Source organism: Rhipicephalus microplus, chromosome X (assembly GCF_043290135.1).
Source record: "Rhipicephalus microplus isolate Deutch F79 chromosome X, USDA_Rmic, whole genome shotgun sequence".
NCBI lineage: Eukaryota > Metazoa > Arthropoda > Arachnida > Ixodida > Ixodidae > Rhipicephalus > Rhipicephalus microplus.
Genome location: NC_134710.1, coordinates 172,754,476 through 172,764,012, shown reverse-complemented (window position 1 = coordinate 172,764,012; position 9,537 = coordinate 172,754,476).

Here is a 9,537-nt window from a genome sequence, read left to right as displayed (position 1 = left end):
GCAAGACGCTCGTTACATGGTGTCAGAAGCGGGATCCAAACATGACTGAACTACGCCCGCTCGAGTCATTGCAATTTGGTGACAACGCAACGGTGTCCTGGAAATTATTCAAGCAACGCATCGAGCTGTACCTCATAGCAACAGAGCCCGTCAAACCATGCAACAAGGAGCAGAAACTGCGATTTTTTTGCACGTTGTGGGTCAAGAAGCAATAGAAGTGTTCAATAGCCAGAATCTGACGCCGGCAGAAGCTAGGCACTACTTTAGTTAAAGTGTTCCGAAGCCTACTGCTTGGCAAAGTGCAAGGAGACTTACGAACGCTATGTGTTGCGCTCGCGTCGTCAGGCCCATAGAGAACCATTCGAACAGTCATTTCGAGACTTGCAGCTAAAATATAAAAAAGTGCAACTTCGGTGATTTACAGGACTCCATGCTGCGGGACCAAATTGTGTATGGAATATCTTCTACTTCTCTGCGTAAAAACTTTTTCGCAAGATGACCTGACCCTTGTCACAGCAGTCGAATACTGCAAAGCTGAGGAACCTGCTGAATCACAAAACACAAGGCGTGGGCGGAAGAAACCAAGATTGAATCAGTCTCAGAATGCCAGTTAAAAAGAGGCGAAAAAAATGCCGTTAGTGCAACTTGTCACACGCGCCGAAAAGGTGTCCGGCGTACGACCAGATATGCAACCATCGCATGAAGCCCAAGCACTTCGCCGTCTGCTGTATGGACAAGCAAGCAGCTGTTGATGACGTGGTCAACGGTACTGAGAGTGACAGGGACTTCGACGTTCTGGAAATTATGACGACAGAAAGCAAGCGTGGCTGTGAAAGTCGCGATTGGACTGTAACAGCAAGCATTGAAGGAAAAGTGGTGCATCTGCAAGTCGATACCGGAACGCAGGCTATAGCTTACTGCCGCGTTCAATGTGTAACAAGCTCGGTACCAAGCAGCAGCCGTACCCCAAGGAGCGTCTTGCGTTATTATGGGGGTGGCGAAATACCACGCTGTGGGAAGGTTCGCCTCGCCATGCACTTAGACCGCCGACGTGTACTGCTCGAGTTTTTCATCGTAAAGAAGAAGCAAGCCATCTTGGGCCTCGAGGCTAGCAAAAAACTTGGTCTCGTCAACATGTTCAACGTGGTGGACGACAGAGCCGGATACGCAAGCCTGAAGCAGACGTACCCAAGGTTATTCACTGGAATTGGAAGGACGCAGCGCGAGTACAAATGATGCTTCGGGAAAATGCTGTCCTTGTGCTTCAGCCAACCCGGCGTGTGTCTTATGCACTAAGAAAGCCACTCAAGAAAGAGCTCGACCAAATGTGTGCGGTGAACATCATCGAGAAAGAGGAAGAACCATCAGACTGGGTAAGTCTCTTGGTTATCGCAATGAAGAAAAATGGAGGCAAGAGAACTTGCATGGACCCGCGAGCAATTAATAGGGCAGTGAAAAATGCACACTTTCAGTTGCCATGCTGGCATGAAATCGAGGGTGAGCTAGCGCAAACAAAGTATTTATGCAGACTTGATGCAAACATTGATTTCCACCGAATTTCTCTAGATAAAAAGACTTCCCAAATCTGCACCATCAGTTTCTCGTTCGGAGGTTATCGGTATCTCAGGTTACCGCTTGGTATAGCACCTGCACCTGACGTTATCCAGCGTATACCGTAAACAGATATTCGATGACCTCCTTGGAACGCGCGTCTGTATCGACAATGTCATTGTGTGAGGCTCTATACTAAAAAGTAACATGATGAACAACTGCACAAAGCGCTAGCGAAAGCACAGGCTGAGGGCCCTACTTTAAATGCAGAAAAAGTATTTTTGGACAAACTGAATTTCTTGGGTGATAAAATTATCTACAAAGGTATTGAGCTTAATCGTGACCTGATAAAGTGTATACTAAATCAGCCTGTGCCAAAGACTATAAGAAGGACGTTCAGTGTTTTTTGGGAGCTGTGAACTATTTCGGGAAATATTTGCCGTTGTTGTCCGCCCACACAGGGGCCTTGCGCAGCTTGATAAGAAACAATGCAGTTTTCGAGTGGATGCAAAGTCACGAGCGTCAATGGGAGCAGCTCAAAGTGATGCTGAGAAAGGCGCCAGTCCTGGCCGTTCTTAATTCCGAGCTTCCCACGAAACTGAGGTGAATGCGCCTGGGTTTGACCTCAGAGTGGTCCTTTTACAACAACATGACCGCGATTGTCATCCCGTATATTGCCCCGCCGCGGTGGTCTAGTGGCTAAGGTACTCGGCTGCTGACCCACAGGTCGCGGGTTCAAATCCCGGCTGTGGCGGCTGCATTTCCGATGGAGGCGGAAATGTTGTAGGCCCGTGGGCTCAGATTTGGGCGCACGTTAAAGAACCCCAGGTGGTCAAAATTTCCGGAGCCCTCCACTACGGCGTCTCTCATAATCATATGGTGGTTTTGGGACGTTAAACCCCACAAATCAATCAATCATCCCGTATGCTACGCTTCCCGAGCACTTACTGAAACTGAGCGAAGATACGCTCAAATAGAAAAGGTGACATCGGGCTTAAAGTTCGGCTGCGAAAAGTTTAATGACTATGTGATCGGAAGACACATTGCTATCGAAACTGATCACAGCCCATTATTGGCTATTTCAAAGAAAAAAATGGGTGACATGCCACCACGTCTGCAGCGCCTGTTTCATCGGCTGATGAAATACAAATATAATTTTCAGTATGTTCCAGGCCGAAAATTAAATGTTGCTGATACCTTGTCAAGAATCCCATCACAGAAACTCCCAGACAAGGGCACAATAGATATGGACGTTCACGCCGTGGGCGTCCTTACCGCAAGTGTGGGCCCAGCCACTCTTCACCGTCTGCAGGCAGCAACAGCTGATTGATGATTGATTGATATGTGGGGTTTAACGTCCCAAAATCACATATTATGAGAGACGCCGTAGTGGAGGGCTCCGGAAATTTCGACCACCTGGGGTTCTTTAACGTGCACCCAAATCTGAGCACACGGGCCTACAACATTTCCGCCTCCATCGGAAATGCAGCCGCCGCAGCCGGGATTCGAACCCGCGACCTGCGGGTCAGCAGCCGAGTACCTTAGCCACTAGACCACCACGGCGGGGCAGGCAGCAACAGCCTATGATGCAACGCTCCAAGACGTGATATCGAGTTTGCAGTCCTCCATTCCTGTTGAGGGTCAGCTAAAGCCTTTCAGAGCAAAACTATCTGTTGTCAACGGCATACTTCTAGACAGAACCAAAGTTGTGATACCTGCTAGGATGTGCGCGGAAATACTGCAACGAGCGCACCAAGGGTACCTCGATTTAGGAAAATGCAAATTGAGGGCCCGTAATTTGATGTGCGGGTCAGAAATGGCACTAGATATTGTCCATAATATTGACACGTGTGACATCTGTAGGAATATTGCTTATCGGCAGCCTGACAAGCCTTTTCTCCAGCGCATCATCCCTGACTTCTGTGGACCAAAGTTGGTGCGGATATTTTTCAAGACGTTGGAAAGAATATTTTGGTTGTCTATGACGCCTGCTCCAATTTTTCTGAAGCCTAACACCTAAAGAAGACTTCAGCAACAGCAGTCGTTCAGAAACTACGTCAAATTTTTGCAAGGCACGGATTAACACTGGAATTTCGCAGTGATGGGGGCCCCCAGTTTGCATCAAAAAAGTTTAAAGATTTTGCGGCTTTTTATGGCTTCGAGCATACCTTTTTAAGTCTCCATTTCCCCAGACGCAATGGACTCAACTAGAAAGGCGTGCAAGTGTTCAAGCGGATTTCGGACAAAACGAAGAAAAGTGAAGACTTTTATTTGGGCCTTCTGAACTGCAGAGTGCACCCTCTTGAGAATGACCGATCGCCAGAAAAACTGCTACTGAGACGAGGCCTCAGAATGCTGCTTCCAGACTTTTCAGCATCCCCCCCCCCCCCAATGCCTGTGCGAAAACATGTTGAAGCAAAGACCACAAAAAATCGCTGTCTCCACTGCAGAAGGGAGACGTCGTTCGTGTTCTCAACAATCGTAGATGGGAAATAAAAAGCGCAAGTCCGAGATCTCGTAGCGCCAATGTCGTACACCATTCTGACAGAAGACTGCAGGATGTTCTGTCAAAATAGACAACACCTCCGTAAAACGCCAGAAGCGTTCTGTCGACTTCGTGGTTACAACGCTGACAACAGAGACGAAACTTCCGATTCAGCTACAGGCGAAGTCAACCGCATGGGCCACAACCCCGGAAAGCTGCACAAGACCAACCACCAGCAAACTCAGCAAGCTCGCCTAACACCGAGGATTTATGCCGACGACCCACCAGACCCCAAGACCACCATTTCACCTGCAGCCTACAGTCACAGATTCCAGCCGAGTGAAACAGCCAAGAAAGTCGACTGTTGACAACTAGCGTTCACAATGCATTTTGTGTGTTTCGCCTTCAAAGAAAGAAGGATGCAAAGCGGAACTGGCATTCAGTGTTTTTTGTGTCCTAAGTGCACTTTGTGTGTTACGTCTTCAAAGAGAGGAGGATGCAACGGGCAGTCCACAGGACAACGCTGTGTGCCATCTAGAGCAACACCTGGCAACGCTGTACGCTATTGTTCCGTTTGCATCAATAAACCAGTCTTCTTCTGGCCACCACTGTGTGCAGACGCTCTCTACAATACGCTTGTTATAGTGCCCACTTGGTATGGCTGAAGTAGCGACTGGTAATAAGTAATAACATGCAAATAAATAATAGGATGCTGCAAACACTACTATCGTGAATGCCGTAATGTGCGACACGTTGCCTTTGACGTCTCGCTTATCATCTGCTTAGCTGGTCGGTGAAATCTAAACTATATGTAGATGTGGTCTCGTCATCTCTGGTGCAGCATTATACCAGCGTCAGCTGCTTGAGAGAGCAGGATAAGCGATCAGCAACCAAGAATTTCAGCCATAAAAACTTGAAGCACATCGAAGATGCCAAAGGGAGAGGGAGGAAGGGGAATAGGAATCGATTCGCTGTTGTCGTTGATGCATAATTTGATGGTGTAACATGTATACTTCTTTGATTCTATGCCAACCGCAGTTTTCATTCGTAGAGTTAGTTGTCAAATGTGTGCTCTCCCCTCTTAATCTCTGCTGTGTTTTATCGTTTCTTTTTTGCAATATGTAGTCCTATCTATAGTCGGCTGTGTAGTTGTCATTTCTTGTTTTGATTATTATTACCTTTTGTTACTAGTATCAATTTTGTGCGTCGGTAGATGTGTACATATGTAGTAACCAATCTGTTTCCTTTTGAACACAGTCCTGTAAGAGCCTGTTAAGTCTTACTATATGAATAAATAAATAAAAACAAATCTAAATAGGTGATATTGAGCTCTAATTAGAGCTTCAGGAATATGAACCAACTAGACCCAAATCGGTTTACTTCAGGGACGGGAATCGACGGCAGCAGAGAACGCGAGCCGTGGATTCACGTGCCTCTGCCAATTTTTCGGGTCGCCGATTCTAAAGCTTTCTTGTAGCTGGGATGTGCGCCTCCGACTTTTTTGACACACAGGGCGTGGTCACCCGTTATTGCGATTTGAGAGGGAGTTCTGTATGCCTTGTGCTATTACCGCAGTGCTTGCATTGAATCTATAGACCACACAAAAGTAATTTTGCTTGCGGCAGCAGCCACGTTTGCAAAAGGTATGAATCGCAAGCTAGAAGAACCAAATTAGGAGCTAGTTGAAGTAACAACTGTGACTATTCGCGCTCGTCATGTGTATTTTGGTGCGTTCTTTTCGGGTGTCTTACCTTGTCTTTGAACAGCACGCAACAAGTTTCTATCTGCTTGCCATTCATCCTGTGACATTCCAAAATCTTGCTCCCGCATTCATTGCTTCACCCTTGAGTGACGTTTATACAAGAGAAAACAAGAAAATATGACTTTCTCAATGTAAAAACTGCTTCTTGGCTGCATTGAGGGTATTTTTACGCAGGCATTTTTAACGTAACAATGGGAACTACTGCGCACCTAGGCAGAATAATGCAAGGGCACCCAGGAACACTAATTTATTGTTTTACTAACGAAGAGTTTGAAAGCGTCTTTCTGAAGGGCGCAGAAAACAAGAAATATGGGACGTGGAGTTCACATGGTTTCAATGTAGCTAATACCTGATACATCATAGTTTTTTTTTTCAATGCTGCATATATATAGAGAGCTACAGGTGTGGTATTCAAAAGCAAAGAAACTTAGTGTTGAAACAAGTGTATCAATGATAATAGAGAAAATCGAACCGCCAATTTCTATACATCGCTTTCATCGAGGACGACTTCTTCACACTTCGTATGGGCGAGCATAATTACTGCCTGCGAAGGAGGGTTATATCCTTTCGTGGTACGCTTCCCCGCAACCCTCCTCGCAAGCAGGCTCTTATGCACAGAGATGATTTATAGCACCCGGTGAGCTGACATGCAAAAAGGTTAACCACCAGTGGCGGTTGTAGCTGGTTACCTTGCCCAGGCTGAAGGTAAAAACGGCTCTGACGAAAAGAAAAAAAAACTAATTTAATGGAGCTAGAGATTGTATGTAATACCGCCAGTTACTCGTACAGTATTGAACATCTGAGAAGCACGTTTGCAGCTCTCCGTTACTACACTGATCGCAACCTTTGTCCAATAAAGTGACCTTAATCATGCACCAGCGAGCCGGTACAATACAGACACGTAAATCTATAGTCCCTGGCTCAGGGGTCACAGGTGGAGATCCCAGTCAATACAGCAAAGAAGCTATTGCAACGCCGAGTCCCGTATGGCACAGAATGATTTGTTCACGCCGTAATGGAGCCAGACAGAAGAAAGAGCTTCGGACAAAGGGCGGTCAACCAAGGGTCCCGAATGGCTGAACACATTCTACGGCCACGTGATCTACAAATATTCCTGCGGTAGGCAAAAAAAAAAAACCCCTGCCGCTTCATTATTCTTTGGAAGAGAAAGTGAAACGCAACAACTCATATTGAAAACGGCAAAAGTTATTTACCGGTTACCATTAGTTAAGCACGTTCTGCCTTCTTTTGAAGGTATACGTGCAGGCTATTACACCCAACTTTCACCGACAAAGAAATCTGCACTGCATACGTAAAATACTGCAGCTCATAAATCCTTTTTGGATGTGCATGCGCACAACCAAGAGCTTCACTGACTGCCTTTCAGTGTGGCTTAGCGACTACATTCCCTCACAATAAAAGTGACAGACTGTCGTTTAGTGCGGAATATTTTGGTTTAAGAAATGATCTAAGGCAGCGGTGAGTTCTCATAAAGACTTGATGGGATGTTGAAAGACCTCGCGAAACCATCATTTCCTTACCTGTCGAGAAGAGGTTGGGAGTGGCATGCTTTATTTGTTTTGTCACAGTTGATGCAGCAGTCGTTGTAGCTGTACTTGTACGCTGACGACAGAAAATCAACTATAGTTACGACTTATCGAGAAGCTGACAGGGACCTATCTGCGGGTCTAGTGGCCTAGCGTCTTTTTGAGTTGGTATAGAAAAGAAATGCCTGGCAGTAGATACTGTGAAGAGAGCGTTGCGAAGCGTGCTGGCATTGTGGCGTTGCTTCCCGCAGTGATGACGGCTGGGATGGTGACGATTGCGCATGCCAACGGACACAATACATTTGAGCATCAGGTATATAGGGATGCGCGTGACCGAATGATTGAAAGGACAGTCATTTGTGTTACGTAAGCATTGCGCCATTTCACAAACAAGACTCCACAACAGGTTTCTCTTTCTTGTGCCCTTTTCTATACGCAGACAATTGTCCTAGAGCGAGGGCGCACTCGTTTCCAGCGTATTTCCTGATTATGCAGCCAGGATTGCTGCACGCTGGGAAATTCCGTGCGGGTAACTGAGTTTCACGCTCTGTGGGAAACTGTTCTAGGCTGGTAGAACATTCGATGACGCTCAATGCTTTCTTGTATATTTTATTATCACTTTGTGTTGGTAAAGACCTTGCGAACTAAATCGACAAAGCCAACAAAAATTTAAGCCAGTTACACCCTTAGTGAAATCTCTGTGAACTGCCGAGCACTAATTCATCTGGGTTTCCCTTGTCTTCATTTTGTGATTTTTTTTTGCTCTTTCTTGTTGTTCTGTGTCCTTTTTACGTATTTATATGCTCTTTTCTGGCACTAGCGTTCAAAACGTGCAATCTGGTTGGCTTATGTGTATCAAACGTTAGCTGTGCGCGACGCCAGTGGGAAACACGGGACTGCCCAACTCCCGACGCTGTCACCTCGCTGCTTTGCACAGCTGAATGAACCTTTTGGTGACGCTGGCGTTCACGGAGAAGCGCGCGCTTGCGTTCCAAACACGCAGCCTTGTCGGCTTGAGTATATCGAACGAGGTGCCTACGTGACGCCAACGTGAAACATGAAACCATGACACTGCGAACACTAAAACTGCTACGCAGATTCAAAAAGAAAAAAAAAAGGGGGAGGTGAGCTGTAATTCCGGAATTGCCAAGCTGGGACGCATTTTTGTGGTAGCAAGTTTTGTTGGCAATATTTCGTGTCAGAAAGAGTTCTGAACTTCATAAAGCACTTATGCTGCTGGCTAGGCGTCGTCTATATATGACATCAGGGATGTCGCTGGTATCTTACGTGAAATTTTAGCGTAATAACGAACGTCTTCTTGTCAATGTGGCCCAGACACACAATGTTATCTCATGGTGACCTATTTGGTGGGTGGTCGACTGTCAATTAAAAGTGACACGCTGTCACTTCTTATAAAACTGTCACCTAATTAGGCTTCCGGTCCGTTTAATAATTGATTAACCTACACTTATAATTAGGATAAGAACATTGTTTCTCTCAGGCACGATTATATGATCTTTCTATTGATATAAATTAAGCATTCGTATCAAACTTACGGGCACGCTGCATGCCATCGCTACCCAGTGGTTGCAGCACTGTGGCGCTTAGGTCACGAGATAAATGCGGACCCACCGCCGACTCATTTCAATGCGCGCGAATCGCAAAAACGCTTCTGGGCAAATTGAAAAAAAAAATATTTACTTCATGCTCTAAGCACTAGTTACATAACGTAAATGTTTTTATATCTTATATATGAAGTCATCACTATTTTATCCACATGCAGGTAAAATACGCCGTGAATATTAAGTTGACGATAATTGTAGAAGTGCAAGCACTAAGATAAAATTGAACGAATGTTTGCCTCATTGAGTGCGAAATTTTAGGAAACAAACAATAAGTAATTGTTTTGCCATGTGGCGTTGGCAATATCAAGCAGTGCATTGAACTTAAGAACATACTACCCGCGAAAATTTTAATATTGTCATTGTTCCTGCTTTCATACCTGAATGATTGATATGTGGGGTTTAACGTCCCAAAACCACCATATGACTATGAGAGACGCCGTAGTGGAGGGCTCCGGAAATTTTGACCACCTGGGGCTCTTTAACCTGCCCCCAAATCTGAGCACACGGGCCTACAACATTTCCGCCTCTATCGGAAATGCATTTCCGCCTCCATCGGTATTCGATCCC